Source organism: Polistes canadensis, unplaced genomic scaffold, assembly GCF_001313835.1.
Source record: "Polistes canadensis isolate GaletaPanama2010 unplaced genomic scaffold, ASM131383v1 scaffold_5, whole genome shotgun sequence".
Lineage (NCBI taxonomy): Eukaryota > Metazoa > Arthropoda > Insecta > Hymenoptera > Vespidae > Polistes > Polistes canadensis.
Genome location: NW_014569552.1, coordinates 432278 through 447800, shown reverse-complemented (window position 1 = coordinate 447800; position 15523 = coordinate 432278). Strand labels below are relative to the sequence as shown.

General features: G+C 29.8%; 1 protein-coding gene across 8 annotated transcripts in view; it reads left to right on the top strand.

Moving 5' to 3' along the window:
- Nucleotides 1-15523, top strand: part of LOC106787956 (inactive rhomboid protein 1) — a 243532-nt gene that overhangs the window by 16714 nt on the left and 211295 nt on the right. For all 8 annotated transcript variants that reach the window (XM_014750782.1, XM_014750791.1, XM_014750772.1 and 5 more), the window contains one exon: nt 12179-12424. The gene's annotated coding sequence lies outside the window, so the exon portion shown is untranslated. The remainder of the gene's footprint in view (nt 1-12178; nt 12425-15523) is intronic.

Here is a 15523-nt window from a genome sequence, read left to right as displayed (position 1 = left end):
TAACGAAGGAAGAAAAAAATGAGAAAGAGAAATGGGAAGAGAGAAGAGAAAGAGATAGAAGATTAAATTTAATTAATATCCGTCTTTTGCTTTTTCTATTTTATTTTTTTTTTCTTTTCTTTTTTTAATTTTTTTTTATTTCTTCTTTAGTTTTATCTGCTAGTACATCGAATCTTTCCATTAGCCAATGGAAAGCGTCCCAATTAGAGATATTAATTATTAGCGCTATTATATATCGTCCGTATAAATCAATAAATTAGGAAAGGCAATATGAACGCAAAGTACAGCAAGCACGTCATGATGTTGTGCATTTAGGTAATTAATGAACACGTTGACGAACTATGTTGAACAATAGCCTTGTGTATTAGCGCGTGTAATCTATCTACTATTATTATCCTTTTCATTGTCCTTTATCGTTGACTTCATTATTGATTCTCGAACAAATTACCTTCATATATTGTGTCCACATTTTATATTCTTTTTGTGCTCGTAATTTTCCTAAGGAAATCACAGAAATACGAAAATATATTACGATTTCTTTTATTTCAATATATAATATCGACAGGCGGAATCTAATTGTACTAGTGATTTCAAATGAAATTTTAACGATATTATTATTATTATTATTATTTTCTTTTTGAAACTAATGATACTAATAGATAAATATTAATTTAGAACTTGTTCGGGGAGGTCCGGTAAATGGACTTGTTTACATATGGTTAAATACTTATATATAATATTTTTTATAATATATGAATAAATAATTTTGGAAATATGAATTATTCGATTAACCATTATATATTTCTTGTGATGAAATTTCTTTTAATATATTTACGAGTGCTTACATTTCTAGAATGAATTATGTTCGCAAACAAAGGTTTCACTGTACAGGAAAATTCGTATTCTGTAATTATTATTATTCCTTCGAAAAATATCGATGAAAGAAATTTTATATGACTTTCGCAGAGAACAATGAGGTACTTTTTATTTAAATTATAATACTAATTATTCTCTATACAAATTTAGAAAAAAAGTCAAAAAATGATTACCCCTGTACTAGATAACAACAAAAATGTGATCGATATTTTTATTAATTTCTGAGATAACAATTTGGAAGATTGTTACAGATAGTAACATTTGGAGCATCCTGTAGATAAATGTCATGTTGTTGCGGAAATGTAAGCTCGATCTACGAGAGTATGGATTTAGTATTGTGTCGTGTAGAATAGAGGAGTTGGGTTACCACCACCTACATTTCCTCTTTCTCTGAAATCGATATACGCTTCACACACACACATTTACACATACATACGTATACACATATATACATATATAGGTTAGGCGAATATCTGGCTCTTTTCTGTAGGACAATTTTGCAAGTCCTTCTCTTTAAGAGAACATACCATTTTTTATTCTTTTTTTTTACATCTTTGCATATATTCCCTAATCTAGCAGTAAATCTTTTCTCTTTGTGATCTAGAGCATTAGAAGACATATACACACACACACAACAACTCATGAGTAAACAGAATACTTATATAGATGTACAGGGTGTTTCAAAATATCTCAGCATAATTTTATGAATGCTAGATATGACTTTGTTTTAGAATCATAGCTGGTTTTGTATTATACGTGTTACATGATTTTTCATAGAAAAATTTTGATTTCGATGCAGGTTAAGAAACATCTTGTAATAAATTTTCTGACTCGTTTAAAAATATCAGATGTGTTTGAATAAGCTGACAATTTTCTTGATTATGGTAAAATTGTATTGTAAAATTCAGAAACGGAGTAATCGGGCCTATAATTGTACGAATTACTTTTTAACGTACTGTAACTATTCCTGAAGTTATACACGTATATTTTGAAATATCCTATATATATTCGGACACATTACTCTTGGGTAAATAGAATTTATGTATCTATGTATTTACAAAAGCTTTAGCAGTTTTATTTAGTATCATTCATCGTTATCTTTTGTCGTAGGGTCCCTCCTTACTTTTCTTTCTTTTGTAAAAATCGAAACTAGAATGAAATATACGAGGGGTTTAATCGAATCGAAAAAAGAGAAAGAAAGATAGATAGATAGATTGAGAGAGAGAGAGAGAAAGAGAGACAAAGGGCAGATCGATAGTAAGTACAACCACAACAGTTGAGGTGAAAGTCCCTTAGGGATTATTTTAAAGAGATCGCTTACTCTTCCAACATGTTTTTCCTCTCTCTCTCTCTCTCTCTCTCTCTCTTTCTTTCTTTCTTTCTATTTCCTACCTCATTTTGTTTCTTCTTTCAGATAGAAAGAAAAACTGCTAACCGAAAGTTTATAGTTGGAAATTATTTTAAGGGGGTTGCACCATCATGACATTCGGAAAAACTAGTATAAAAGGAACATTTTTTTTTTTAAGTAATTTTCCAATAATGTTTCCACTAAATTTCAGGCCTCACATTTGACCCGATTTAGGCATACAATTATTGGCTAATTTTGGCTTGCGGGCTTAAATTTGAGATCCAACGAAGGGTGGACGTTACTAGAAAATTGCGTCTAAAAAATGTTCTTTTTATACTAGATTTTCCTGAACTTCTAAAGTAGTGGAACCTCTTATAGGTGTCCCAAAAGTCACTTTACCTAACTGATTTATTATTTATATTTTATATTTTTATATATAATAAAATATAAATAAAAATAATATATAAAATAAATATAATATTATTTTTATATTTTATATTTTATTATTTAATTTTTAAACTACGATCTAACAGAAAATTAATATCTTGAAATGAAAAAAAAAATATATAATATTGTGATTTTATTAATATTTAATATTAATCAAATGTATTTTTCAAAGATCTCTTTTATTTTTTTATTTTTTTTTTATTAATAATTATATTATACAACATTAATTTTTGTTTCTTTTCATTTTGTTCTTTTTCTTTTCCGGTAAAATGATTTCTGGGCCACCGTATTGCGTATTTTACACGCAACTATTATTGCACTGGGGGGTATCGTTTGACTTAATTTCTTTTTTTATTCTTGTTTTCCCCACGTCGCTAAATTTTAGTTACGTGCGCGAAAACGACTGTAACGATGCACGAGAGAGACCGTGAATTTAATTTTTTTTTTTTTTTTTGAAGAAGAAGAATTTAAATAACCCAAGCAATTCGTGTTTCGTAGACGGTTTCTAAAAGTCTCGAATGAAATAGACAAAGACAGAGATGTAAAATGGAAAACAGTCGATTTGTATGCACGCGTGTTGTTTGTATATGTAAGAGTGAATGAGAAACAGAATAAGAAAAAAAGAAAGAAATAAAGAAAAGTAAAGAAGGACGAGTTGTAGTGGCAATTTTACGAAAGGACACGATCCCTTCACATCTTTACTACTTTCGCACGATTTTTTCTTTCCACCATCGTCGTTCGCTTTTATTATTTCTCCCTGGTACTTCAAAATGGAACGAGCAATCGTTAGGACGACTATCCCCCCTATCCTCTTTTCTTTTCTATTTTTCTTCTTCTTTTCTTTTTTTTTATTTCGTTCCGATAACTCAACGTTAACTTCCTATGTTTCAAATAAGTAAGATTGTTATTTTTGAGTGAAGAAGATTGAAAAACAGGGCCGCATTTATTTTAAGGCACGAACTTAGGTCTTTTTTTTTTTAATATAGGATCTATATTTTCAAATCTTATTCCCATTGTACAGATTAATATGCTGATATGTTTGTTTGAACGATTTAATTAAAACGGCGACACTCAGGTACGCTGACTAATTGAGAAATATTTAGAATTCGTTTTGTTTTTTGTGCAAAATATAAATACACATAATTCTGGATAGTAAACGTATGTATGTGCATTGTATTTTTTGTTGGAACAGTCAACTATTATAGAAAATGACTTGTTCGGTAAATTCGTCTCTGTGTTCTTTGTTAAAAGAAAATACAACTAAACCAGATATGATAGTAGTACTTTTCAATCCGGATTAACTTGTTCTCTTCGTTTCAGTCGACTTCATTTCGTTTTATTTGATTTTCTTTGAAAGCTACAAAGAAAATTACTTTCCCTTTCTTTCTTTCTTTTCTATTTTTTTTTTTTTTTTTTTTATTTCTTTTCGAAATCGGAACTAGCTTCGGAAAATGAAAGTTTCCAAGTAGGTCGCACGTGCTGACGAACAATTTTACGAATCTGGAACACGTCCAATCGTATGATGTGTAATAAAAAAATAAAATCAAAATCAAAATAAAAAATAAATAAAATCAATTGTAAATTTGAAACGCGAATATTTTATATTATTTAAAATACAAATTGGGATTAAAAGGATACGTAACTGTACAAAAAATTCGTTTTACGTATGAAATATATTACGTGTGTGTATTTTCACTTCTTTAGATAAATGCAACAAGTATGTTTATTCGTAAATACCAAAAAGTGGAATCCCCAGTGTATGATACCAAGTGTCAACAGAACGTCATTTGCCAAAGGAAATATCTAAGATATCCTTGAATTCCAATATATTTCCTGAAAATTTGTTCCGCACTCGTCCTTGATAACATTTTATTCAACGATATTTAACAAAAAAAAAAAAAAAAAAAAAAAAAAAAAAAAGAATTAGATTTTTATCATTGAAAGTTTTTTTTAACCTGTTATAGTAATAATAAAATTTTATTCGTCAAAATTCGATAAAAAGAAATAATATGCCGTTGAAGTTTTAAATTTAATCTGTTACATTCCTAACAATAATATTTCACACATTGAAATTCGACCGAAAAGGGATGTGAAAATTTTCACAATTGTAAATTACTGTTGAAATCCATTAGAAAATCCATCATTGAATGAATCTCTTCAAAATTCGAAATATGCTATAGTGAAAAAAAAAAAGAGAGATGACATTAAGCATTGAAGAATCTCATATTTTGCACAAAGAGGGTCAAAAGTTTATATTGCATGGAATTTTTTAATGGAAGAGAATTAAAATTATTTTTAAGTGTTTCGAAAAAGAGTAGAATTGATTTTTTTAAAATCATTTACGAGCTTTGACTCTCATAAATTTTTTTTTTTATATATAAGTTATTCACACACAAGCTTTTACATATGTTTACTCACTCACATCAGTGTCATAGAAATCGAATTTTCAGGGCGAGTTCAAGGGAAATGGAAAGATGACGTGTCAGACGAACGTTATCATTTATTTGGACGTATAACAAATGGATATCTAAGCTCGAATGAGAAAAAGAAACAGAAATATTCTTATCTTTGTAGATATATATAATACGTACGTATATATGTGTGTATATGCTTTACACATATTCCAACTAATAGTTTAGATATACGTATTCGTATATGAAATATTCCGAAATTATTGAAAATTACGTTTCTCAAATAGTTTATTTTATTTTATATATAAAAATACTTGTTTATCCATTTTTAGAAAATTAATTAGAAAATCTTACTATAATATACGAATGTTTTTGTTAAAACATTATTAAACGTTGCTAAATGTCTCTTTCGTTAAACTAATTTACAAAGTTTTGCCCCAATTCGTGTGACTAATTTGTTAAGAATTTTTCTAATTATTTTTTTGGAAGGTCACACAAATTTTATCGTGACTTTTGTAGGAAATTTAACCGATAGTTTGTGCATAAGTGTCTAATCAAAAATGCAACCAACAAATGTATCCTAATTTTTGATCGGTGTGGTTTATGTTCATATATTATTTACCTATGAATTTACTTACATACGCGCGCGTGCGTGGGTGTGTGTGTGTGTAAGTGAAGAAAATTGATGATTTGTGATGGTGTAGTAGTAATGTAGGTGTTGAGAAGCGACCGTAGGTATCCTTATTTTCCAACCACCTAACGAAGATTAATGAAGAAAGTGGGCGGTTTTGGGTACTCAGGGTGCCAAGAGAATTTCGTCACGGACAATGGGTCAATGGGTGGGGGTGTCGGGGGAGAAGGTATCCAATGGTTGCGTGCATCAGTAGTGTACCCGTTCAAACTTATCGAGATCTTTACGAACAAATATCTAACATATATGTTTACATTCTCGCGTGATTTTCTATCATCTTTTTGTACTCTTTCCAATGAACATAATTCGCTTTTTTCTTTTCACTTCGATATATTTTTTTTCCCTTTTTTTTTTTTTCTTTTTTTTTTTTCCGTCGAAATTCATGACGAGATTCGTGTCAATGATTATTATTATTTTTCATTATTATTTTATTATGATTATTTTCAATTCGAATTATTTTATGCACGTATTGGATTGATCAGAAAAAAAGAATTTAATCTTATTTTATTCCTCCGAATTATTTTACATTTTAGTAACACATATTACAGATGTGATATTATAAATTATTGATCGTTTTATTTTATTATGATTATTTTTCAATTAAATTATTGCATGCACGTACGATAGAGTCTATGTTATATGAATTAAAATTGAGACAGACGTGTTCAATACGAGATAATTTTTCATATAATAGAACAACAAACGTTTAACGCTTCGTTTGTATTAATAATCCTGACAAAATATAATTTAAAATAAATAAAGCAAATCTGTACACACGATGAAAAAGAAAACAAATATTTTTCAATCTTCGTTTAATCTTTATTTAAAGAGAAAATCAAATTTTATGAATCTTAAACTGTAAAATGTATAATAATTTGTGAGGAAATCACATTGAAAAGTGTAAATAATAATATATATATAAGTATTATAAACAATAAATAAAAATGTTTCTTACTGCTTTACAAATTTGTACCTACATTTATAAAATATAATTGGATTATAGATCTTGAGCATCAATATGAAGAAAAATTAATCCAATTGTGTTCGATTTTGAAAGAAAAGCCTCTTACCTCTTTCCTGTTTTCACAACGTTCCTTTTTTTCTTTATATCTTCTTAGACCGTTGAAAAGCCTGATTGAAGCTGATCGATTTTCTTATTATCAGTACATAATAGCATTACTCGGACTTTGAAAATGATCAAAAGTTTCTCTTTACTATGTCCAACATGTATATATATATATATTTTTCTACATTTATAATATCTCAGATAACCCAAGAAAAATTGTCAGAGTATTTTTTACATTTTGTTATCATTTATTTCTATCGATTAAAATCAGCACTTAACTTATTTTGATTATTTGTTTATTTAATACAAAATTTATTACATACAACAAAATTGACCTATAAAAAATATTATTTGCCGTTTCATAAAATATAAAAATATGATTATATAAGATAATATGTTTAATAATATTCAGGATGTTAAGATAATTGATCTAAAATAAAAAGAAATGAAATGAAAGATGAAGTTTCCATTTAAACGTTTCCATGGTGGAAGAGAAGGGTTTAAGAGGGTTGGAAATGGGGATAATAACGAATTGCCACGCCTTCGAGAGAAGCAAATTATTGATATCGAATTAAAGTTAATTCCCGTAGATTGGTTTTCGGCTCGGTCGTGCGTACATTTCACTTGGCGAGTTATCGATTTGCGAATAGCCTCTCTCTATCTCTCTTTATCTTTCTTCCTCTGTCTCCGTATCTGTCTTTGTCTCTCTCTTACTCACTTGCTCATTAAAGTTTGTTGTAAGCACACACAGTACCTACCTTCTTGCTTGGCATCGACGTTTATTCTCTGTCCCTTTCTTCCCAAATACACTCCCATAGCTACACACACATATACTCACACAAATGTATATACATCTCCATATGTATAAATACATACATATATACGTACACTTAAACGTGCACTAACATAGATATATTCTAACACGTTTGCATACGCATATATATATAAATCTATGTACTTAAATATGTATACAAACATTTATGCGTATACATTTACATGAAAACACATAAAATCCATGCACACAAAACTTACATAGAAGCGTATGCATTCACAAATATTTATATAAAAAGAAATCGAAGTATATAAACTTATATACAAGTACGTATCATTGCACACATATATAAGCTCATGTATTCGAGCATATATTACAAGTATACATACACTCACACAAATCCACGGACACAAATTTATATATAAGTATATATACAGATATGGAAATAAATCCATTCACACACGCATATATACACTTATATATGCACACATACATAAACCCATGTACAAACGTTTATATATGTATACACATAAACTCACACACACGAATTTATATAGAAGTATACTTGTAAACGTTTATATATGCACATACAAAGACCCACGCATACAAAGTTACATAAAAGCATCTATATATGCACAAATCTATATTCTCAGCTACCTCTCTCTCTCTCTTTCTCTCTCTCTCTCTCTCTCTCTTTCTGTTGTAGTCAACTACGCTCGAAGCAATTTGAAGGAAGAGATGCCAGCGTCAAAGGCTCGTAGAACTTTAAACGACTTCGAACCTCTCCAACCTTTTCCCCGTTAGGTCGAAGCCATCATCTTCGTCGTTGTCGTTCTCGTTTTCGTTTTCTCTTTTCTTCTCTTCTCTTCTCGTTTCCCCTCAATCCTTCCTCCTCCTCTTCTTCTTCTTCTCCCCCCTGTAACAGCACAGTTTGCAAAGTCGAGATGGCCAGCGATAAAAGTTACGTCGTTTAGCGACGCGTTCTTTTAGCCGAATGAAAGTAGGAGTTAAGGGTAAAAAATGTAAAAGGGACCCTTACCGAACCAGCTTTTAACCATTGCCGTTCTGTTCCACCATGAAAAAGTGACTTGGAAAGAACGATCGTGCTTAGACTCCACGCACCAAGGAAAATCGACTTAAGAGAAAAACCTGTTTAAAAAAAGTCTACGGTTAAACGTGAAAACGATAGTAACGATAATTGTCTATTACTATAGCTAGCTAGCTAGCTAACTTCCTTTCTTCCTTCCTTCCTTGCTTACTTACTTTTTGGTACTCTCCATTTTCATGCTAACGACGAGTTTTACAATCGTCGTTGAGGTTCGACCATTGAATTCTGATTTTCCTTTTAACATTTTGAATTTTTCAATTTATTTTATTTTTTCTCCTCTTTCTTTAAACCACCCCTTTCCATAGAAAATTCTTATTCTTTATCAGATCTTATTTAGTTTTGATTTCTTTTTTCCTTTATATAGAGTTTGGAAGAATTCATAATAAAAATGTATGTGTGTGGGATCGTTGTGAAAATTCAAATATTTTGTTTTTTGATCGAATACCATTACTTTTTAGAAATGTTCTCGTTTCATTTGCCGGCTACGAACTACCTATTGAACAATTTTATCGGATTCAGATAAAAATAAATGATATAAGTAATGCGGTAAAACGTGCATACGGTTTACGTGTTAAGTCGAACACAAATTTCATCGGGTTAACGACGGGTTAACTATTCGAATTTATTTTCTTTTCGTTAGATAAAAGGTGGGAAAGAAAAATAGAATGAATTAGATGAGTTTGGAATAATTTGTAGTAGATACTGTACAAACAAAATGCGAAGAAGAAGATCGCGTGACCAATGATAGAAGGAGAAAGAGTAACGCGTCACGGCATTGCGTGAGTTTTCACGTTAATTTTGACCCATCAGGGCTCGTCTCGAATCTCCCACTACTCGTGAGTGACTATCATTAACCATCATTTTTCTTCTTCCCTTCTTATCAATATTTCACGAGTTTATCAATAAATAAAGAAAATAGAAAAAAAAAACCGGGCCAGACGCGAAGAAATAAAGACGGATAAAGAAAAAAAAGTAAAAGGAACAATATTTTCTGTAGCCTCGCGAATTTATTTTCAATTTATTTTCTTACAAATTGGACCAAACGAAAGTTTTATTTAGATAATATTAAGAATTAATTATTCTTATTTTCGAGACACATTTTAGACTAATTATTGTTCATGTTGTTAATCGTGTAATATTTAATTTTTAAATTACAGGCTAAACTAAGAGCACGACAAATTTTTAAGAAGAGTAATTCATTTTTCATATCACTTAGGGATACATTTGGTCTACTATTTACAAATTTTCTATGATACTTGATATCTCTTTTATAAGCTGAACCAAATATTACTAGATGATTTTAAAAATTCATTAATTTTGTTTTCCATTTTCAAGATATTTCTATCTTATTCTCTTTCAGATAATAAATATTGCAAGATTACAAGGTTAGGACCATTTACGAGAAGCTTACATTTTTTACAAACTTTTTGATTACAAAAAAATTGTTAAAGAAGAGCAATTGATGTGGAAAAATAATCTAAAAATTGTGTATATCCCGTTTAAGGGATATTTCATTCGTCTTTTATAAATTATCTCAATAATATCTATTATTATTATTATCATTATTTTCGTACGTTATCGTTATTGTTATTCTAGTTCGTTAAAAATCATACGAAGGAGAATATAAGGAATCCTTAAAAATGCCATTATCTATCTACTTTCACGTTTATCTGTGTCATAAAAGTATAGTTACCACGAGGGGTGGAATAACGTAATCGTAAAAAGAAAGAAAAGAAAAGTAAAGAAATGGAAAGATAGAAAAAGAAGGACACACGATCACTTTAAAGGAACTTCAACTTTATTATACTTTTTAATAAAACCCTCTACTTAATCCAACAGAGTGAGAAATAAAGAAAGAAAAGAAAGTAAAAAAAAAAAAATAAGGGATGGAAGAAAAAAAAATGTTAGCACCATTTTCAAATTTTTCCCTAGTTCTAGCTTGACAACTGGACGACACGTGAGCTCGTAATAACGATAAAGGATTTTTATTCTCTTTCTTTTTTTCTTTCCTCCTTTTTTTTTTTTTTTTTTTTTAAATACATATGTGCATGATCATCGTTCTTTCCTTTCATCATGAGAAGTGTCAACTAACATGAAAAATATAACCAAAAAAGAAAGGAAAGAAAATAAAAGACTTGTCCATTGAGAGAAATGTAAAAGAGAAGAAAAAAAGGAAGAAAGAGACAGACAGAAAGTCAAAGAAAAGAAAAAATGATAAAGTTAGATATCAGTGTCTTGTATTTAACGAATAATTATATATATATATAATGTAGTATTCGAAAAGTGGGGTGTAATTAGTCGTGAGTGTAAGAAATGTATAAATATGAGTGAGTGAATGCATGATAGATAATAATTGAATAATTTGGAATAGTGTGTATAGAAATAATATAGAAAATATAAATATATTGAAAGTTTGAGTATGCGTGTGTGTGTGTGTGTGAGAGAGAGAGGGGAAGAGAAAAGGGAGACAGTGGCGTTTAAAAAATTGCGTTAATTACGTGCCAACACCTGACAACTATTACGACCTTCGAGGGAAACGCGTCTGCAGAAAATTCGTCCTCCCCAACGTTGTCGTAGTCGTCGCGTTCGTAGGGAAATTCTGGGGTTATTAACGGAATGAATATTAACAGAGTTGGCGACACATAAGAGAAAAGGGGGGTTGAAGCATATAGTAGGAATAAGAGGGGTTGCGTATACCACCTTCTCTAAGCGTTACTTATAATGCGCATGCGAAATTCACTCCTATGTGTCTTCATTTTACCTTTGAATATTTTCTACATAATAAATATATATAATATACATACGTACGTGATGAATATGTGTGTTTCAAACACGTTTCAAATTAATAATACTTCATTACGATTTATGTAATTTTGTCTAACAAATATACCACGTGTTAGACAACATTTTTATCTTTTTTTCTTCTTTTTTATTTGTAATCAATTTCGATAGATGCATAAACGTTAGAATCTTGAAGATACGTGTGTGTATATGTAAATATGTGGATTAGGTTAGATTGTTTATAGAACGGTTTTCGAAGTAACAAATATCAAAGTAATTATTCGTTTGCATTTATTTATAAGAATGACGTCCCAGGATGAACAACCTTTTCCTTCGTAAAAGAATAAACGTTGATGTCAGTGAACGAAGATGATCTTTTCATTTTTACACGCCCACTCATCACAGATATTTGTTTACGATCAATCAAACAAAAAAGAAAACAAAAAATAATTGTAATAAATTTTTTTTTCTTATTTTAATATTTACTTTTTTTTTATGTAACAGAACTATAAAATTGATATAAATAATAAATATTTTAAATTATTATCAACGGAGATGATTTTGGTTATATTTAGAAATATTTATTTTTCTTTTTTTCTTTTTTTAAAATTCATATAATAAATATAGGATTAATTAAGGGACGATTGAACTAAGATGGCAATTCCTTTGTGTTTATAGAATCTGTGGTATGCGTAAACCAAAGGACGACGAGGGTAGTAGAGGCGTAAAGCATGGCGCAGTAGCGCTAGTTCTCGGTATTACCTTTGGTTCAAAGGGTGTCGGAGAGGGTCTACTCGCTTTGGAGCGTATCGAGGGCCGAACAACCGGCCGGTGAGCACCGCAACGGGGGGAGCAACCCCGTTGCCTCGGTCAACGTCTACAAACCACCCTCGAGTCTGTTACCGTCGACGAACAGCAGAACAGGTTTGTTGCTCAATTATTCGCTTCATTTTCCTTCCCATTTTTTCTTTTTCGATCGAACAAATTTTATTCTATTATTAAATAACAATTTGTGTTTTGTTTTATTCAGAAACGGTACGAAAAAAATTGAATTATATGAAAATTAAATATTATTTTATTTTTTTTTTTTTTTTTTTTACATTTGTAGGGGATGTCATTATTTCGAAAATATATTACATTACCCCAATTCGTTGACTTACAATTTATCTTTGCGATTTATTCGATTGCATCAATAATTTTGATTTGAAAATAAATCGCGTATTGTGTTGTTCGTTTTATTTATCGATTTATTGTTTAGTACGCGTTTTGTAATATTAATCACGCACATTTGTCGATTATTCTTTTCAGTTTTTTTTTTTTTAATTCTTTTTATTTTTACATTTACATAAATACAAATTGTGAAGCCCTGATTATTTTATTACAACCTGCGTTATGTTAGTAACATTATTCTGTGAGAAATAATTACCATTATTTTTCTGGTAACAACAGGTAATAAGTCTCCATCCCCTCTCTCCCCCCCCCGTCCCCAGAAATAAATAATAATATTTTTATTTTATTGTTATAATATTGTCTTTCTCTGCGTTTAATCAAAATTTCGATTAATATGTCTAACGCGTTTTGTTCTTCATTTTATTATCTTTTCAAAAACTTGTCTACATAATCGTAGGATCGTATCGTATCGTAAATTATGGAATAATAATAATAATATTATTTATGTTATCAAATGTCATATATAAAATATAATTGAATATAATATAATATGTAATAGTTTATATACGTTACGAATATTCTGCGAAAGTGTTGAAATCTGGTAGTAAAACAAGTAGGAGTAAATGGGCCGTGGTTTGGGGAGAGTGAATTTCGTGGCTCATTGTGCCACGGAACGTTTGCCGGCGTACAAACCGCAATTGCGGCAGTTTCTTGCGGTATTACATAGTCCTGACCTTCAACGCGAGCTTCACCAGGCTGCATGCATGTCATGAGAACGACAAAGGGTATGGGAGAAAGTAGAAAGAGAGAGAGAGAGAGAGAGAGAGAGAGAGAGAGAGAGAGAGAGAGAGAGAGAGATATAGAGTAAAAGAGAAAATGTAAGAAAGATAAGTATTAAAGTGGATAACACACACACACACACACACACACACATAGACAAAGTTTCTAATTCTAAAGAACAGATTTCGTTAGTCAACTCTCATTTCAAACGCAATATTATATTCTTTGTCCTAGTTATAGTTCAACCATTTTCAAAACTTTGCTCTTATTTTTTTTTTTAAACAGTTTGTAAATGAATGTAAGTGTCCCAATTTTCTTCAGTTTAAAATATTTTTTATCAGTATGTTTTATACGTCAAAATATGAATTAAATGTTTTATTAACGTGATCTATTGAAATGCATCATTATAAAATTATAACAAAAGATATTAATACTGTATATTGTATTGTATTTTATACTCTAGGTTCAGTATAATATAGAATATATAAAAAAAATTTATATTACATTTTATAATATATTTATTATATATTATATATATAGATGTAAAATGAATAAATAGAAATACACTACCAGACGATGCGTGAAATAAGCTTTTAACAATAATTATAATACGCACATAAGTATATATATTCATCCGATGAATTATTCGTTCGTTAATTTCCTCTTCTTTATTTTTTCCTTTTTTTTTTTTATAAATTTTTTCTTCTCATCACACATCTCACTAATTTCTCTAATTATCGACCCATTCGGAGATAACTTTAGTTCACTAGATTAACGAATTTCAAAGCGATCATCCTCGCTCGAGTTGAACTTCGCAAACTGTTAGGACATTACGAAGCTTATTATCTCGCTTAATTAGTATGCACAGAATTCGATATTTTCATTATTTATCATATTATTTCGGGACGTAATCATTTATAAATATAGAATCAAATATAATCATTTATTTAATATATTATTCACGTATAATTTTTCTTATTATTTTCATTTTTTTTCTCTCTCTCTCTTTATTATTTTATTTTTTAATTTTTATATTGGATCCCTTAGAAAAGCTCTCATGGCGAATTGAAATATAATTTGATTATCCGTTGAAAGGAAGCAACCTGAAAGAACAGACTATCTTTATCTCTCTCTCTCTCTCTCTCTCTCACTCTCACACACTCACTTTATCGATCTATCTTTCTCTCTTTCGTTCATTCTCGTTCGCTCGTAACAAAAGCACCAATCCATTTGCATTTATAATGTTCCCAACCGGAACTATCCCTAGGGGAGGGATAAACATTACATAACAAATCCTATATCACACACTGGTGATTCGTGATTGGTAATTACGTTGTATTACGCTCGACTCGTTAAACCTTTTTCCTTTATTATCCAAGTTAGAAGGTTTCGACTTCTCTTAATTGTAAGTTGAATCTTCGATTAAAATTAATATATCGTTAACAAGCCAAAATAATTATTGTTTTATTATCGTATCATTAAATCGATACTTAAATTCTTATATTTAATTGAAAATTCTTAATGATCGACAATGTATTAATTTAATGACAAGAATATTTTAATGTTAAATTATTCAATGATCAATTATTAACGATATGATTTATTTTAAAGAAAACAAATTTCTACAATTACATTATTATTTTTTATCTGATTAAATAAAAAACCAAAAAAAAAAAGGAAAGAATGATAAATATATATCATTGTAATAAGCAACACACACACAAAAATTCGCGCACGAGATTTCACCTTTTTTTATTTTCTTTTTTCTATTTCGCACGTTTATTTGTTCGATATTTCATAAACTATTATCTAACATAAGGAGTTCAACGCGCAAATGTTCGTCGCGTGAAAACGGGACGTTGAAAATGGAGTGATATTGGAGAAAGAATTGATTGTGAAAAGGGTTGGGGGGTAGGGAGGAAGGAGGGAGGAAAAGATGAGGAGTAGTAAAGGTAGGAATGGATGAGGGGGATGGGGGAGGAAGGAAGGAAGGAAGGAAAATAATCTCTTGCGATTGCAGTCTTTTTCCTGATAATGTTCGTCGACTTTCCGCACTTGTTCGAAGAATATAAG